The sequence below is a fragment of the Polypterus senegalus genome, chromosome 7 (genome assembly GCF_016835505.1).
Source record: "Polypterus senegalus isolate Bchr_013 chromosome 7, ASM1683550v1, whole genome shotgun sequence".
Classification (NCBI taxonomy): domain Eukaryota; kingdom Metazoa; phylum Chordata; class Cladistia; order Polypteriformes; family Polypteridae; genus Polypterus; species Polypterus senegalus.
Genome location: NC_053160.1, coordinates 158,019,432 through 158,039,331, shown reverse-complemented (window position 1 = coordinate 158,039,331; position 19,900 = coordinate 158,019,432).

The following is a 19,900-nucleotide window of genomic DNA, read 5'->3' as shown; positions in this document are numbered from 1 at the left end:
AATAGAATATTTGCAAAAGTACTTGGCATAGTATTAAAATGTTTAGTTTTGCTGTTGAATTTTTAAATGCTAAATTAAAGTATTACTTTTTAAAATATTCTTCTTTCCGGGCCTTTTAAAAAAATACTATCAGTTAAAACAAACTCATAAAATTAAGTACTGTGATAGGCCATATGACAGATCATTTTGTGAAGGTATAATAATTAACTATTGTTTTTATGTTTTCTGTACAGGTAAATATAAAAGGAACACTTACCTGCATTGTAGGTGAAGAGGCTCCAGTAGAAATGGCTATGTGGTGGTGTTATGAGGCACTCCAAGGGTGGAAATGCTGCTGGTGGTTCAGCAGTGATGAGAAAGCTTGTTACCCATTTGGACCCTTGAGCCCTGGCACACTGACTTCATGGTATTACTTCATACCATACCAGAGAAGGATATCTGTTTGGCCACATGAGGTAACCAACTGATAAAAGAGGCAAGTAAGCTACGCATGCAGTGGAACCGTGAGATTTGAAGGCCTGGAAAAAGAGCAACTTTGAGAGGCTGTCTGAAGTTGGAGGTGCATGAGTATGTGTGTGTGTCAAGACACCTTGTTGAAAGGCCATTTCCACCTAGATCGAAGCTGTGTGTGTGGAAGGTCACAGGCGGCATGACTGATTGGGTTATGTTGGGCTGGTATTAACAATTGGTCAGGTAATTCTACCCGGCATAAAAAACTGAAGGATGTCCATCGGGGTCGTTTTTTGACCGTCTGACGTTAAGAAAGAAAGATCAAATTCAATTGTAACCCTTATTGAACATTTCTGTGTATATATAATTTTTTTTTACTTTTTTATTTATTTTCCTATATTTTTCACTTTTGCTTTGGCAAGTGGTTTTCTGTTCTCTTGAGAAGAGTTGACTGATCGCTTGTTTTTGTTATTGTTTCATCATCTTTGATTTGAGTCACTCTAAATATTGCACATTTCTCCAAAATTTACTTTTGTTTATTACTATTGTGAGATATGGCCAGCCGTTCATCCCGGCCAATACCCCCACGCTGCTAGATGGTGCCCTTCCGGCAGCATGGAGGTGCCCCGAATTCCAGCAGGGAATCATGGATATTGGAGTTTTCCTTCACAGCCCTGCTGGATACCATGGGGGCCACAAGGGGATGCTTCAGGGAGGCTCAGAGACTTTTATGTGCCCTATAACCTGGAACTACGTCCTGGTCACAGGGACAGAGGAAATGACATACTTCCGGGATGAAAAAAGAAGAGTTTTGATCTGACCCGGAAGTGCTAAGAAGTCACATTAAATGAGGGTTCAGAAGCACTTCCGGGTCATGGACTATAAAGGACTATTGGAAATCCCAGACTGAGGTGCTGAGTTGGGAGGAAGGGTGACTGAGCTGCCTGGAGGATTGTTTATTATTGTATTGAGAATTGTATTATTGATTTATTGAAGTATAGCGGAGGTGGAGGTGCTTTGTGCACTTTTTTATTACAATAAATTCAACATTTGGAGTTTTACCTGGTGTCTGACGTTTGATCTGAGGGTTCAAGGGGACGACAGCGCCCCCTATCTGTCACACTATATATAATCATTCTGTTCTATTGAAGAGGACTATATTTAATTTGAAGTGCATGACACCAAGATTGTTAAATTTGCTGGCACCATAATAAAGCATTGTTTTCTTTTTGACTATTTTCATTATATCTGTTCTTTCACTTTTACACCACTAGTCTGTTCAGGTATGCTGCAGAGCCCGGGAGTTTGAGCGTGTACAGAGATGCCAGTGCACTGGGCAACACAGGTACAGTTGGGGATCTTCGATATGATAGATATGTTAAGAAACGTCACCTACACACTACAATACACCATGGAATATGAACACAAACAAAACCAATTCAAAGCAACCTGTTTTCCCTTATGAGAAAATAGGATTCTGAATTTTAAATTTACTAGTAATGTACACCCTTATTTCAATAAATCTACTAAAACTTTATAAAAGTCATATGAAAAAGAATGTGTATGCATGTTTGTTTATTTATTTTTGTTTATTATAGGTGTTTTTAGAAGAGAACATGTTGTGTATCGCCTTAATATTCTGGCTTTACTGTGACCTGGCAACCTTCCCACTGTACTGTAAGTTATTTTAATTTGCAATGCAATATGAAAAAACTTTACAGTAAATAATTTTGTTAAAAAGATAAACACATCTCTAAATCAAGCAGCTAATTAACAAAAATCATGGAAAAGTATAGATTTAAAAGCAATGTTTGAGAAAAACAATGTGTACCCAAAATTTATTGTTTTTGCAGCTGTTTTCTGTTCTCAAATTTTTTACATTTTAAAAACAGATTTTAGATACAAACTGTTAATATTCTTAGAAACAATTAATCATTAATCATAAACCATTAATCTAATGGATTGATAAACCAGTATTATGGAAGAGTACGTTTGGACAAAACCTAGTTAAATAAATACATACAATAAATATGCAAATATATGTACAGTATGTATTGTAAAATGTGACAATAAATAAATAATAACAAAATATGTGAGCATGAACAATTAAATAAGTTACACAGTATGTTTTTGCTGCTTAATTCTTTATGTATTGATTTAATTAGTTAACTTACTTATTTCAGAAACACTGCACGCAATGTGAATATGTCTTAAAATCTAAATGGTCATTTTTCACCCATTAAAGTTGAGAGGGTGGAGTCTAGTGAGTGCTGTGTTCTGATTGGTGAATCAATGGTAGACTGTATAAGAGATACTTATAAGCCACAGGATTCCCAAGGCAAGCAAAACACAAGCTTAAAGTTCTGACCGTGTGTTTACTATTAAAATCAAGTTTTTTTTGTATTTGTTACAGCTTTATGTGCATTATTTGAGACAGTGTATTCATCTGTTTGAGTGTTTTAAGACCAGAAGGTTTCATATTTAATATGTCTATACATTTAAAGTAAATTGGTAAGTTTTAATATTAGCATTTTGCCATCTTTGTCAGGATGTTAGGTACCAGAGCAAAAATCTGTTAAGTAATGGCATTTAGAAAGTTGCAAAAGAAATGTTTATATTTTTCATCAACTCGGATAGAAAATAGCCAGCGGACTTGACTGTTTAACTTCCTTTACATAACTGGCACACATCACCGTGTTACCTGTGACCAGACCCCTGGTAACCAGGATTCATGTAGGTCCCCTTCAGTATACAGAGCATACGCCACTTCAGTCACACAAATGGTGATCCTTTATGCACGGTATACTGTGAACCTGAAGGAGTGCATGCCTCAGGGTTTTTCATAAATGGTGCCCAGCAGATACCAGCGGCCACTCAATATCGTAAGAGTTCGACAACCAGTTTGGGGGTGTCCTCCTCCCAATGACGGCACATAACTTTCATAAAGGGAGTCCCTCAGGTGATGGCTCCCCAGGCAGCCACTTAGGTTGCGTTATTGATTGACCACCTCTGATATCTCAAATATTTTCTTTGTGTTGGGATTTTTATTAGTTCAATATGCAAGAATTTTTGTAAACTGTGTTACCAACTGTGACACATTGTAAGTTATTTACTGTTTTGGAATTCTACCAAAGAGGAGACAATGTCAAAAGATAATGATAAATTAAAAGGTTAGATTCTTGCCTCCTGTATTTCAACTACTGTTTTATTCATGTTGTATTTACTAGAAACACTCATAAAATGGCAAACACAGGGCAAATACTCTGTAAAAATTTACTGATCTTGTATGCTGGGCTTATTTTGGATTTGTTTTTGGGCGTGAGATTGCTTGTTTGTCTTGTGAGACTTCACAACAGTGGCCATAAGTTAACATATACGATCAGTGAGGAGGACCAGCCACTACATTACTTTGCATATTTTTACACAGCTGTTTTTGAAAATGCCATATTCTCTGCAATGTGCTCCAGAAATGTGCAGAAAAAAATACGGTTAGGATTAGGGATGGGGTTAATTAATTAATTAATATATTAATATTTTAATAAAGGTAAAAGTTAAGTGCTTACTGAAATGTAATTGGTGCAAATTTACGATATGCACATTTGTTGTAATTACTTTACAGTGCCATATATTGGATTTGGTAATTCCCTAAAAATAAGTAAAAAGTAATAGCTTTTTAAAAAATGTGTTTCAAAATCTCATTTACACGCAGAGTAATTGTAAAACTGTGATAAACTAATTAGTGTGATAGCAGCCTAAAGTTAAGACTTCCTGCCTTTGGTCATGTGAATTCAACTTCACTTATAAAAAAAAATATTAAAAGCCTTTAATTTTGAACAATTTTGAAGAACAAGAAATATTTTTTTGCAAGAAATAAGTAACTGTACAACATTTTTATTATACAATTTGCTCAAGGGTGAATTTGGCAATGAAAACTTTTCTTTGCCGTTTACAGTACAATCTGTTGTTAATTATTGTTAGTCTTTAATTTATTCACATGTAAAGTTGAGTTAATAATCTCACAGATCAAAAATATTCACAACTGTCAATGATTCTTTCTGAAAATGGAAAAAAATGTTGTTTATCTAGCAGCATATGCTTAATTCTACTGGCACATTCAAACTTTAATACTCTATACACTCCATACATTTCAAGTCAACTGTGCTTACAGTTTATATAGAAAGTATTTTTTAAAGTTGCTGTATTTAATTTAAAAAAATGTTTCTTCATAAGGCCAAGAAATTAAGTTTTGTTCCTGTCCCTATCACAATCAATGTGCAAATTGCAAACGTTCTCCTGTACACTGCATTTTCTCCAAATATGAGATGTGCTGTTTATGTTGGTTGGTCACTCGAAAACCGTGAGTATGGATGTGAGCACGAGTGTCTTCTAAATTTGGTCCTTGCTCCAATCAGAGTTTATCCCTTCATTACTTCTAATGTTGTAGGGCTAGACAGTTGGTTTAAGTAGGATCAGTAAGTGAGCTGACTGATAATTCGGATAATGGTGTTCCTCATTCATGGAGAAGCTTTAAACAGTCACTTACTAAAGAGAAGAAATGATTCAATTGTAAGATCTGATGGAGTTGTCATCAGTGTGCTGTAATCCTGCATTTAAGAGGATACTAAATCTATAGCCATACACAATATTAATTAGGCTTTGCTCACATGTAATGAGGGCTGCCTGTGTCAATGTCAGCAAACATGAGAAGTGGCAGTAAACTGAATTGCCGTCTTCATACCCCTAATACTTATTTTGCACATAGCTCACTTCATCTTTTACTTTTATCAGTCTTGGATTTGGAATGTGCCACCTCTAGATTGCTGTCACTTCTTTTCCTTTTCACGTTCCACCTACCAATTTTCTAATGTATGCATTTCCTGGACACTGTGCGGAAGCAAAGAACACAGAATTAGAGGCACTCATGAGGCATCATAAAATGTTCTAATAAACTGATTTGAAGTTGAGGGACACACCGATTAAGATTATGGGCCTTTGCTTATAATGCAGTGTTCAATATCTGCTAAATATAAATGTATGAAGGAATCACAAATATGGATGTGTAATGATTTAAAACTTGAATATTATAAAATGTTTGAAGGAATCACAAATATGGTGTCACACACATGTGCATGGGAGACACCTAGGAGGACCAAAACAAGGTAATTTCACACCAGGCCAGTTTTTGCAGCCTTTTTCAAGTATACGGGTTGTTGCTCCAAAGCTCTTTTTGTGTCAAGGTCTTTCATTTCACAATGGATGCATAATGATTTAAAACATGAATATTCACTTTCTTAAATTAAGGTAGCAGAAACTGAAGAGCAGTTTTTTTTAGAGGTGTTCGTGTAAAATGTAAAAGCACATACCATATATACTTGCGGATAAGTTCTCCCACAGATAAGTTGGGACTTGATTTTATCATATAATATCTGGTATTTTATAATGTCCATCGTGTAAGTCGAATGCGGAAAATTCACGCTACTGGTCCAAGAGTTTATGATATGCTAACGCCCTCCTGAGAGAGTAACCACAGAGCATACTGCTTTTTTTTCTATGTATTGTGACTACGTGACCATACAGTAATACCCAAACTATTCTGAAACAACTTTTGCACCGATTTGTGTTTTTTGTATCTCACATTTTCATACACCTTTATTGTAAAAGCATCCCTTATCTACGATAGAGTGATCAGAAGAAAATATGAAGCTGTTTTTAAATTAAATGTCGTTGAAGTAGTGAAAGAAATTGGTAACACCACTGCTGCAACAAAATTTGATGTTTCTGAGAAACTGATGCGAGATTGGAGTAGGCAAGAAGATATAAAAAATTTTTTTGAACAGGCATATAAGTTGGGGTCTGATTTTGTGATCGATTTTTCGGGTTTCAAGACCTGACTTATACATGAGTATATATGGTACTGTGATAGCCCTGTCTGTCAGTCTGTCTGTCAGTATTAAGCTACTTGACCACGTATGACCAGTTTTGCTGAAATTAGGCACACTAATTTATTGGGGAAATTTGACCAGACAGTTCAGATTTTGTTGTTACTGTATACTGTATCTCAAAAAGAGCAAGCTGTACAGTTTTAGAATTTCAAAATCTCCCATTGAAAAGCTTTGATGAATTTTCCACCACATTTGCTTCAAAATTGAGAAATATTCTGTGAAACTTCAGTTGCGGATTAGTTTTCTTCTTTTCATATTTACCTAGAAAAAGGTTACTTCAACTTGTGCACTTTGTATGTTTTCTTTTTCTACTCAAATGACAGCCACTGAGGCCCTCAGTACAAGAAAAATCTTCAGAGAAGGCGTAAGCATGCAATATGCTTGCATACCAGCTCTGCTGTGGGTGAAGATAAGTAAAATTTAAATATTAAAAAACAGTAGTCTCAAATCTGGAGGTGAATGGAAGAGAAAAGGAATTATGTAAAGGAATATGTAATGTTATGTAAAAAATGTACAGAAGCTCTACAAGCATAAGGTGAACAAATGTTTTCTCAACATTTACAAAATCTCATAACAACCTGTGGCTGCTGGTAGGTAAGGGAGGGTCAAGCATGTAGAATAAAAGCAAAAAAATGGGAAAATGTCTCTTTTTTAAACTTAACCTTTTCTTGTTAAATTTCAGTTGTTTTCTGTACTAAAAGATGTTTTACTTCACATTCAGTACTTTCTAAACATGCAGTACTGCACATTCAATAGAGCAAATCGCATTACATACAATTGGGCACGTTAAGGGACAGTTTTAAACCGTGTGCCCTCCACCCCTTACGCACGGCAAGGCAAGTCACTAACTGAGAGTAATCTGCAAACAGAGTGGCAAGAAATAGTTAGAATATACTAATTCAGTTCTGCTTGTCGGGGTTATAAGAATCTCCCATAGACTTGGCACTAATATATAGGCAAACATTTAATATAACTTAAATAACTAGCAAATGGCTCTTACAATTATACATTGGTGCATTTCAAATCATGAATAAGGCAACAAATTTTTTTAATGCTTTGAAAATAATGCATCGGATTTTAATATTTTGATGGAAACAAGCTGTGCAGAAGGCTTTTTTTTGCCAGTGAAACAAGTACTCATTATATGGAATTCATATGGAATTTGTTTGCTGTTTTACTAGTATGGGGAATAATTGTCTACCAGAAGATACTAAATTTTGAATAATTCATTTAACCCTTAATTTTCAATATATTACTGCGTTACTCTTTATGAATACCTTCATGAGAAAAAGTTGTTGTTACAAGCTACATACTTTCATGTTTCCATTGTATGTAAGTTCCTAGTGACAATACAGAAAGAATGCACCTCTAATAGCTTACTGCATCATTTATATTTTAAACAGGACAGTGAGGAGGGCCCTGCCTGTTTCACCCTCCCCTCGGCCCACAGCCTCTGTCTCGGATTAGTGGGAATATATCACTCCTGCAAGCAAACTATGATTCTTAGCGCGATGAGAGAAGTCGCAAATTCAACTGGAATGTTCAAGCAAATTATAGAAAAAACCTGATCTAAATCCGTTAAGTAGTTCTCTCGTTTGCTAGCTAACCGGATGTAAGGAAGGCCCAGAGACAGAAGAGCCCTGCCCGTTTCATCCTCCCCTCAGCCCGCAGCCTCTGTCTCGGAATTACGCAAATAATTCAGTACCGCAAGTGAACTATGATACATAGCGCAGTTAGAGAAGTCGCAAAATCAACCGGAATGTTCGAGCAATTATAGAAAAAAAACCCGATCTAAATCCGTTAAGTAGTTCTATCTAGATGTTGGATTTTATACATATAGAGATTAGAGTGAACACAGTGTATTATTCAGTGTGTTTTTTGTTTACAGTATTTCTCAGATTGTTTCCGACTGATAAAATCTAAACATTATTGGTTCATATCTTATACAGTATACTATTTACCCATTCAGAATTGCCCATGTTTCCTAATAATTCTGCTTCATCTCCTTCACTCTTATACTGTACTATATTTTATGTTTTTTCCTAACTATTGTTACGTTTTTTGCAGTCTGAATTTTTTCCCAATTTCATTACCCGATTTTACTTGTTTGGTTGCTTTTAAACAGAATCTTTGGTATAGTGAGGCATTTAGGGTGGATTTAAAACTAACAGAAGTGAAACATTTTAAAATATTCAGCTCACAATTTTGTTTTGTTGTACCAGTTTAAAATTATGATTCTAATTCAAACAGGGAGCACTTACTTTTTCCAGAAAAAGCTCTTTAAAAGCTCAGTGTTATTTTTTTGTTTTGTTTAAGAGATAGAATCTAATAGTGTGATGCTCTTAGCTTTATTAATTTGGGACAACATGGAGGTCAGTTATGTCTAAATGTATTAAATCTAATCTTATATTTTTCATCGCACTGTGGCTTTCACATTAAATTGGTGTTCTAATAAAAGTTGCTTTTCATTAGTGAATACTAAGTACAAACATGTATTAAAACTTCATTCATTTAAATGCCAAAGTGAACCTGTTAACATCCATTAACATTTAAAAATTGATTACCGGTTCTCAAAATAATCCTTGACACATATTAACATACTTTTGTCAAGTGCATATAGACTCTCCTGAATTTATGCTTTTACTGTGATCATGATTGTTGACTCCTAAGAGTATAATTTTTGGTATGTATGTTATTCCAATGCTAAAATATACATTTTGTCAGTCATTTCCTAACCTGCTTAGTCCAGACCAGTGTCATGGGAGGTGCTGGAGCCTATCCCAGCTAGCACTGGAAGCAAAGCAGGAACAAATCCTGGATAGGGCGCCAGTCCATCACAGAGTGAACACAAACACACACCCATAGACCAAACACAAATTAGTGCCAATTTAGAGTCACCATTTCATTCAACCTGCATGTCTTTGGAAACCAGACCACCTGGAGGACTCCCGCGCAGACACAGGGCGAACATGCAAACTCCATGCAGGGAGGACCAGGGATGCGAACCCTGGTTTCTTTACTGTGAGGCAGCAGCACTACCACTGCACCACTGCTATTAATTTTGTTATAATCCAAAATAATGACTACAAATAAAATCATAACAGAAACACAAATAATTCTTTATATACCTTTTAATATTGCTTTTATCTAAATGGTTCAAAACCTGTTCATGTACTTTGAAAGTGTTGCCCATGGATTTTTGTGTCATGTGTAATGCTTACAGCTGCAGTGCATTAGTGGGGTTTTTTTTTGTTCTCATCTGTATCACTGAGTTTAGTTTTGTTATCAACATTTCAGGAGCGGTTGACAAATCAAACCATGGAGAAACTTTAAAAATAATAAAAGCAAAAAAAAAACAACCTTTCTTACAGTATTTTTGTCATTTTCACATTTAAGAATATTTAATGAGGAGGAATTTAAGGAAGAACATGAGAAGTGATGAATAGGCTGTCAACACCAGGTACTGTACTGTGTTTCTTTTCTTGCGGTTACAGTGAGAACTTCTGATTGGTTAAACCACCTGAATTTCTGTGAGAGGCAATTCAAATGTGGACAAAACAGTCAAGAGCTGTCTGCACACTTCCAGATGTTTGTGCCTATGAGGAGAAGCCAGTTCATGAGCTCATAGTTGATTACACAGCCTTGACAAAAAAACATGTTACTCAAATTGCAATATCCCGTTCAATAAAGCACAGTGCTACATCTGTAGCCATTAAATCATATATGTTTAAGTTTGTATTGCTATTGAAGGTATATCTTTCATAAGGCTCTTATAGGTTTTTGGTTGTACCATATGTGATTTCGCTCCTTCTCAGTTTGTTCTTTTCATCTGTATTTCAATTTGCAGATTTGGCTCACATGTATCAATCAATAAAATGCTTACATATAAATGTTTGGTTTATTTGTTTCTTTATTTTGGTGGAAATGAAAAGCAAAAGGAATGAATTAGTCCAGCATTATTTTGCTCCAATTTAGAAGTTGTCAAATACATTTTACCTGGGGCAAAATTGTTAAAGGATAGATAGATAGATACTGTAGATAGATAGATAGATAGATAGATAGATAGATAGATAGATAGATAGATAGATAGATAGATAGTTTATTAATCCCAAGGGGAAATTCACATACTCCAGCAGCAGCATACTGATAAAAAACAATATTAGATTAAAGAGTGATAAAAATGCAGGTAAAATAAATCACTTCCATATATCTCACACTCCTTAGCAGACACACATTGACATTCACTCCTGGATGCTTTTATCCAATCATCCACTCATTCACATAAACACACATTAAGCCAGTTCAGACCTGTTAAATTTACACCTGTGTGTATCACAAAGGAACCCAATATGAGGCACCAGTATCTTTTGAAGCTTGACACTTTTGGTTAACTTTATCCACAATTTACTAACTCAACAAGAATAGTCTGAGCACACTAAAGTCTTTAGTGATGTAATCAGGTTGATGATAGTCATTGGTGAATTGACAGACATGGTATTAACTGTGCTAGCGAATATTTTCAGATTGGAATAACAGATCCATGCAGGGAACTGGAGGAGGGTGGTAGTCCCTGATTTGAGTCTGAATACAAGGGAACAACGAAAAAGAGTTGGTATAATGTCCTAAAGAAAAGGAAAATAAAAGAAAAGGGTAATTACAGCGATGAACACATTGTGATGCTCTCAGGTCATGAAGAGAAAATACTTTAGCTGGAAGTGCCATCCTTTGCTAAAGAAGATCTATGTTGTGAACGCTGACATCAGGTTTTGGAGCTACTTATGTATTCATAAGAAGAGGGGCTTGTAGCGATAATACTGGAACTGACATCTGTTCCATTATAAAGAAGATGGAAATTGTGCTAGTTCTGGTGCATCACTCTTTTCCTTTCCTGTAAAATAACCCAAACCATTTACCTTTGAGACACTCCTTATGCTCATGTATCTGATAATTTATAAAGAATGATATGATTATCATTGACTACATGGACTCAACAACTGTTCTGGCTTGGAAAACGAACATATTAAGCAAGTAAGGCAAGTTATTAGGTAAGTTAGCTTTATCTCCATGTTTAAACTACTGAATTAAACTCTGAACACCACAAATATTCCCAAACAAAATGATTTTAATTGACATTAACACAAGTGACTTTTCGCAATATTAAATTCCACTTGGATAATGATCTATAACTTATTTTGAAAAACAAAGCAGAGAAAAGTATGAAAATTGTCCCTCTATCCAGAGTGATTTCCTACTTTATGCCATATGCTGCTGGTGGTCATGCGCTGGAGATTATTTTATGCTTTTTATATTTACCTTAAACTTTAGAGCACTAGGAGGCTTCGCCCCTTGCTCACTTAACTCGCCAACCCCCCTGCCCTCGCTACACGCAAGCAACTTCGCGTCTCTGCTGCTTCCATATGTGGATTTCACTTTCACCAAACAAGAAAATGTTTAATTCTCGCGGGATAGGCCTCAACATTGCGAAGAAAGACTACTTTTCCCTGATGGCAACATGAATTAGATGATCTATAAGTCTCTGACTTCAAAGTTTAAAGCCAGACAATATCTACATACTTCAGTCATATTACCTATGTCCATATACTCAATCTCTTTTCACTTTTAGCTTTTTGTCAATATCGCATTGAAATTTTATTCCGTGTTTGGAATTACATCATGACAATCTATACTAATAAAAGGCAAAGCCCTCACTCACTCACTCACTCACTGACTCATCACTAATTCTCCAACTTCCCGTGTGGGTGGAAGGCTGAAATTTGGCAGGTTCATTCCTTACAGCTTCCTTACAAAAGTTGGGCAGGTTTTATATCGAAATTCTACGGATAATGGTCATAACTGGAAGCAGTTTTTCCATTTACTGTAATGGAGATGAGCTTCAACGCCGTGGGGGCGGAGTTTCGTGTGACATCATCACGCCTCCCACGTAATCACGCAGTACATAGAAAACCAGGAAGACCTCAAAAAGCGCTGAAGAAAACATGCATTATATAATTGAGAAGGCAGCGAAACAATAAGAAGCGGCGGTGACATATACAACCATATTCATGAGTTCTGCTACTTCGGAAACAAAGCACGATGTAAACCTACACTTTAAATTAAGTTCATAGACAGGCTGCCGCTGGCGTTTGTAATTTAGTGCCTGCCCATATAAGGCCGTCCGTCAGCGGCAATCCAATAGCAAACTGCCACGGGTAAATATTCACGGGTGAAGGACTGTGCTTATGGAGAGGAAGATGAGATGGTCAGGGTGGTGTTTGACACAAACTCAGCGAAACTGCGAGAGAAAGTTTTAAGTGCCAGGACTAAGGTAACATTAAATACAGCCATGGACATAGCACGAGATGGCACCAGCACAGCTGGGAACCTTCGATGCATGTACACGAGTGGCTCACGTGAACTGGCGCAGTGCACAGATAAAAGCAACAGTTCCAAAGAGCTGAACAAAACCGAATTACACAATTGAAAAGGCAGCAAAAATATGAAGCGTCTCATACATACAAGCATATTCATAAATCCAACTACTGCGGAAACAAAGCACACGTTGGAAAAAGTCAATGTCCGCTAAAGGAAGACAGTGTAAAAAACCCGTGCATGCAGTGTGTCAGGTCTCAGATAAAGAAGAAGACGAGCTGTTTATTGATGCAGTAAGAAACGAATCGATGAATGAAACCTGTCATCTTTACAGCGATTGACAAACACGGAATGTAACTTGAACACAACACATCCTACAAATACGAACCTGATTGAAAGAAATAATGATAATCAAATCCTTGATGACAGCAACACTCAGTAACACTCACAAAACAAATACTGTATATTGACAGTCATGTTACGTTATTTTTAAAATGTTCCCTTTTCTTTTCTAGCTTTTTAACACACTACTTCTCGCTGCGATACGCGGGTATATATATATGTATATATATATAACCCGATCTACATACTCGAATAATGGATACTTTATTCGCCATCAATGATTGTTTTGGTAAAGCCATACTCAGTGTATTCATTAGATGAGCGGTAAAAAAGTAAGGGCAAGGGGAGGATGACTTATTGAGGCATGCAGGCTGTAGTGCGCGTCAACTCTATCTGAATTGCGCGATCACATTTGAAAAATATATCTTTTCAAGTTCTATTTAGTCCATATGTGTCAAACTCAAGGGCAGGGCCACATCCGGCCCGGCGTAATTATATCCGCCCGCGAGATCATTTTATATACTGTATTATTGTTATTAAAGCCCGGGTATATGAAGCGCTGGTAACACAATAAACTACAGATCCCATAATGCAGCGCTTCAGCTGCCTTGCCGGACACTTACCGCGTTAATCAAGTCTAGCTTATGATGCTGCAAGTTATTGCGAAGCTAGCTCACACGATGCTGAAGAGAAAAGTTGATTCTGAAAATAGAGCCTTTAAAACCGATGGGAGGCTGAGTATATGTTTACTGAACCCGTGTGTCTCATTTGTGGAGCTAATGTGGCTGTAATTACAGAATTTAATCTAAGGCGGCACTATAAAACAAAACATCAGGGTAACCTGAAAGACCTGAATGCAATGCAGAAGATACAGAAAGCAGAAGAATTAAATAAGAATCTGACACTTCAGCGGACGTTTTACCCGTGCACAATCACAAAGTGATTTCAATTGAGGCTGCTTTTATGGGAGACACAACCACTTGCCCCACTTTCCCTGTTACCAAGTAATGTTAAACCAAGTCGTCACTACGGTGTTCCCAAATCGCACTTTGCTGATAAACTGAGCGCACTGAGTTTGCACGGCGCTTTGGTGACTTTGAAGAACAAAAAAAGTCCGTCTACATGCGGCTCGAACCTTGTGCATGTTTGGTAGCACATATCTGTGTGAGAAGCTCTTCTCAGTGATAAAGACTAACAAAACAGCACACAGGAGTTGCCTCACTGATGAGCACCTGCAATCCATCCTGAGAATCTCCACAACACAGAACCTCACACAAACAAAACGAACCTGTTGCCAAAAAGATGCCAGGCGTCCAGCTCTAAAATGACATATGAGCAAAGACAACTGAATGATTTGATTTGTTATTGCTGAAAGGAACACATTTTATTTATATTTCTAGGTTTTGTTATGCAGCATGTTCATATTTGAATTTGTATAATTTTGACAGGATATATTTTTATGGAGAGCAAAATCTTTTGGGATATTTAAAATCTAAGTTTATTTTTATAAAATATAAAATTACATAAGAGTAAAGAAATTTGAATGTTTGTTCTTTTAATGTTTACTTTATTTCTAACTTGTATAATTTAGACAGGATATATTTTTATGGAGAGCAAAATATTATAAGTTGTTTAAGGTTTGAGTTGATTTATTCAGGAATAATATTCCTGTCTGTTTTTACCATTCCTACCAAAGATATTTCTGTCGACTAAATAAAAATTCCTTCTATTTAAAATTTAAATAGAACTTGAACAAATCGATAGTTCATAATATCCACGCAGACTTGCACGTAAGAGCGGAGTCATCCGTTTTAACAAGCAGCGTATTGCACTGATCTGAAATAGCTGTGTGTGTATATATGTAGATATGTATGTATATGTATATATATGTTTATATATATGTATGTGTGTATGTATATATATATATATATGTATTTGTGTGTATATATGTGTGTGTATGTATGTGTGTATGTATATGTATGTGTATATGTATAGATATGTATATATATATGTTTGTGTGTGTGTGTAAATATATATATATATATATTTATATTTATATATATATATATATATATATATATATGACAACAACACTCATCACTCACAACAGTGACAAAACAATAACATTGACAATCATGTTACGTTATTTTCAAAATGTTTCCTTTTCTTTTTCATTGCTTCTTTAACACACTACTTCTCCGCTGCGAAGCGCGGGTATTTTGCTAGTGCAACATATAATTGCCCGTGAGTGAATATCGTTTCTTTCTCTCTACACGAACTGTGTCTGACAATAGCATTCACACAAATGAGAAATGATTGAACCGTGTGCGTAGTTGTAAATGTTTTAGATGTGGGCAGGACTTTTTCCAAATCTCTTTGCATAAAGTCTTGTCTCACAGGGCTTGAAATCTTGCGGGATTTCACTTTCATCAAACAACAAATCTTTTAATTCTTGTGGATAGGTGTCTTCATTGGGAAGAAACACTACTTTTCCCTGATGGCAACACGAATTAGACAATCTACAAGTCTCCGACTTAAAGTTTAAACCTGAACAATATCTTTAATCTCTTTTCGCTCGTCTGTTATTTCACCAGAAGAGTAATAATTTCTGTTTGTTTGCGCTAATGCTATTCTTACTATCATTTTTTGACACTTTCGAATTTTCATACAACCATTATCTCTAACCTGCTCTGCATGTATATCGTGCCAATGTTTTGTAATTCTTTACAACGTTCTACTTTGTCAGCTATTCTTTGTCTTTCATTTCCAGCCCCAGCAATGGTTAAATCTCTTGGCACAAAGTCTCATCTCACGGGACATGAAAGTATCTCTCTCAGAAAGTCACATCTCGTCTCTCTTGCCAAGAATTTTTTTATTATAATAGAGAGATATTACAGCAAAAGTAATCTTGAAATATTAATAATAAATTGTCAGATTAAGAGATCCACAACCTTATTCCATCATTGGTTAAGAGGTGTGACAACTGTATTTTAAAGCTGGTGAATATAAACAATTAAAATATTATATTATATTCATAATTAATAAATGCATACATTAATATTCAGCTAAAAAGGCTTACATAATAATTGGCTGTTGTACTAAATGCTGTAAAAATCCAGGGATTTTCTGATTACCTTTTTTCACTTCCTGGCTTATTTTGTCGTGTTTTTTTTTTATTAGATTCTTGGTAGGCAGATACTCGGTGATGTCAGGATTAGCTCAGTCTTGCTTAAATAGCTATTGCAGAAGAAATGAAAATTGCATCTCTTAGGTCAGAGGGTATGTTTGGGCATTGCTGCCTCACAGATCTAAATCCCGGAATTGTTTTTGTACGTGTGGATTTGCACTTTCTTTACATGGGTTTATGTAAAACAAGTTGTTAGTCTGACTGGTGACTATGAACTGCCTTGGAATAAAAGTGTCCTGTGAAGGACCGATACACCAACTAGAGCAGGCTGTGGCAACCTCGTCCCTTGGATAAAGATAAAGATGGATTAAGAGGGTTTGATAATTCATGGGTGGAAAGAACTACTTTACATAGATTCACTTTACTTTTTAAGTTTCTTTGTAACATACTGTACGTAGGTTTTACTCCTAGCTATGGTAGGACAACATTATTGCTTAGTAATCAGATGACTGAAGAAAGAGATATTTATTACTGACATTTAACAGCAGCATTGTTTGCTGAATGCACACAAATGTTCTTAAATAATTACCAGTTTTATAATGAAATCATTCACATTACTAAATCTTTGACAAATGACAGCTCAAACTAATTCTTGATCATTAGTAAGAAATTACTAATCTCCCTTCTCTAGAATTTCAAGCTCCAGCTGCCCCTTCTTCGGCTCATTAGAACATTTGCTTTTCCAACAAAATGTTCAACTGTTGTCACGGTGTGAATATTTTATTGCCACTTTTATTATTTTTGCTATGTCTTTATGCTTACCTTTGGTATTATATTTTACTTTAATGTGCTCTACATTTCTTTAGGGAAGCTTGTTAAAATATTAATAGGTAATTGAGTGTTTACATAATTTTGACTTTTTGGGTTTTTTTTTTTCCTTCTCAAACAGCTTGGGTTTGTTATTTCAGTAGCAGATATCTTTAGGAATGTGCCACGCAACAAATGTGACACTTGAATAATTGCTTTGTCAATTTTGTTTTCTGCTAGGGGCAATTAAACATAATGTAAATTCTCCTTCACATTTCCTGCAATAGTTTGCACTTTCAAAACTTTTTAGGTTTAAGAATGTCCAGCTTTTAATTGATGCCTTTGAGACGTATATCTGAATCATTAATTACAAACATTCACTAAAGACAATATATCTGTGATGATTCTTAGTGTACTGAAGTTCACTCTTTAAAGTATAGCAAGTCATTCCATTATAAGATATTTAGCTGGAAGTTAAAAGAAATGTTGTTACCAGTTGAACAGACCAAGGAAAGCCAGCAGGAGTGCTGGGATGCCAGCTGGCCAACCCAGTTTAATTGGCAAAACAACAACAAGCGAAATAGTGTTCTTGGCACAGAATTGGTTTGACTCTAATCAGGCTTGCAAAAACAAGCTCTGTCCTGGAAGGGGCAGAACCAATGCTGGGTGTTGTTGGCAGAGCTATGTAGTCTCCTTGGCGTCTTCTTGGAACTACAGGGAAAAGAGACGATACACTTTGCACCAGAATCCCAGACTGGTATCACTCACCTTATCAGAACCAGGAAGGGCGCACATGTGACTATATATATGATCCAACACTGGGTGAAAAGAGCTTCCCAAAATTCTAGGATATTTTAGCAATATATGAAGTAAAATAACTTTGTGCAAAGATAAGAAAAAAGAAAGTGACAGTGTTTTTTATGTATTTAACAATACTGTGTGTGGATGTAAATGTTCTTTGCTCAATATACCGTATACACTCGTTTAAGTTCTCCCGTGGATAAGTCGGGGATTGATTTTACCGTATAATTTCCGGTATTCTATAATGTCAGTCGTATAAGTTGAATGCGGAAAACTCATGTTATTGGTGCAAGAGTTTTTTTTTTTTTTGTATTGTGCCTATGTGACCACACAGTAATAAGCGACGTTTGCTTATTAAAAGCACTGATTTGTGTTTTTTGTATCTCACACCCTCATACACCATTATCATAAGAGCATCCCTTATCTATGATGGAGCGTTTGATCAGAAGAACATATGAAGCTGTTTTTAAATTAAAAGACATTGAAGTGGTGAAAGAAATTGGTAACTGCACTACTGCAACAAAATTCGATGTGTTTGAGAAACTGATGCGAGATTGGAGGAAGTAAGAAGATGTAAAAAAAAAATGAAGGGTTGCATTTTTGAATGGTGTAATAAGGAGACAGAAACAGATAAAGGTTTGGGGTTTCTGGCTCGTACACTATACACAAAAGAAAGAATCAAGTGTTTTCCAAACACAGTCAATGCTCTGACAAACAGTCATTACACCACACACTCTCAGTTGATGGGGGGAACTTAAATTATGAGGGACCGGAAACTGAAGAATGGAATATTGGGAGGGAACCGAAGTGTTGTATGGGAGGTATGACATCATTACGGTGGGACCAGAGGAAGGGATGGAATGTGGAAGTGGCAGCGTGTGCTTTCAGGCGTCCAGGACTTTATGGCAACGTTGTATCTGTCTTTCTGCGGGAACAAAAGTAAGAAAGGTTAATACCTCTCCTTGATCCCCTGGCCCGATGTGATACGCTGCTTGTTGGGTCTTTCCGCGACTCCCCATGCACGCGTGCGTGACAGGGGGTGTATAAGTCGGGGTCTGATTTTATGATCGATTTTTCGGGTTTCATGATCGACTTATATGTGAGTATATACAGTAATTAGAGAATGTAGAATTTCAGAAGGCTGAGTTGAAGAGAATCTGTTGCGATTGTTCTATTGGTTGAAAAGCAGCCACAACAACAATAAAGATGAATGAGAAACAGATGCCTTATGACATACACCTCAATGAAGAAATTTAAATTCTTTCTCACCTTTATTCAGTTATGGATTTTTTAACACTGTCTGCATATTCTCTGAAAAAATTGAATTGCTGTGTCTGTTTTTCTATCCAACATCTCTTCTTGGTTGCCCTATTTTTGATATCCAAGGACTTTTCTGTTCATGTATTCTTTCCTAGTACAAGTTTACCAGGAGCTGGGGCTTGTTTCGTTAAGTCCAAAGCAGGCGTCCAACAAATTGTGTTTATAAAAAGTGTTTACCCCTTGGAAGATTTTCTCATTTTAATACAACATTGAATCACAGTGGATTTAATTTGGCTTTTATTGACAATGATCAACAGAAAATAACTTTTTCATGTCAACGTATACTCTTTATAGGCACTGCATACACAAAACTAGTTATGTGCAGGCTACAATTCATCTTTAAATACACCAAATCAAAGTATATACTGTATCATTGAGCTCGTTCAATGAGGTGTGAAAACTAGAACACCACGAAGAGAAACCCATGAGGATGTTTCTAGAATTGCAAACTCCATAAAAAGCCAGGAATCTAGAGTTGTGAAACAGTAACACTAATCATTGCATCATTACGCCACTTAATGATGGAGTCAGTTTCAATTTTTTGTATGTTTAAACAGAAGAAGAGGTTTTAGTGTTTTGTAACAGCACTTTCATATTATACAATACAATGAAATGCTCATGTTTTGAGGGAATATTGAGCTGTGCACTGCGTAGCCACACACCAGGCATTACATATTATGTTTACTTACCCAGTTTCCCATTGAGACTCCTTCTTTCACTTTTCACAACACTTTTAAGTAAA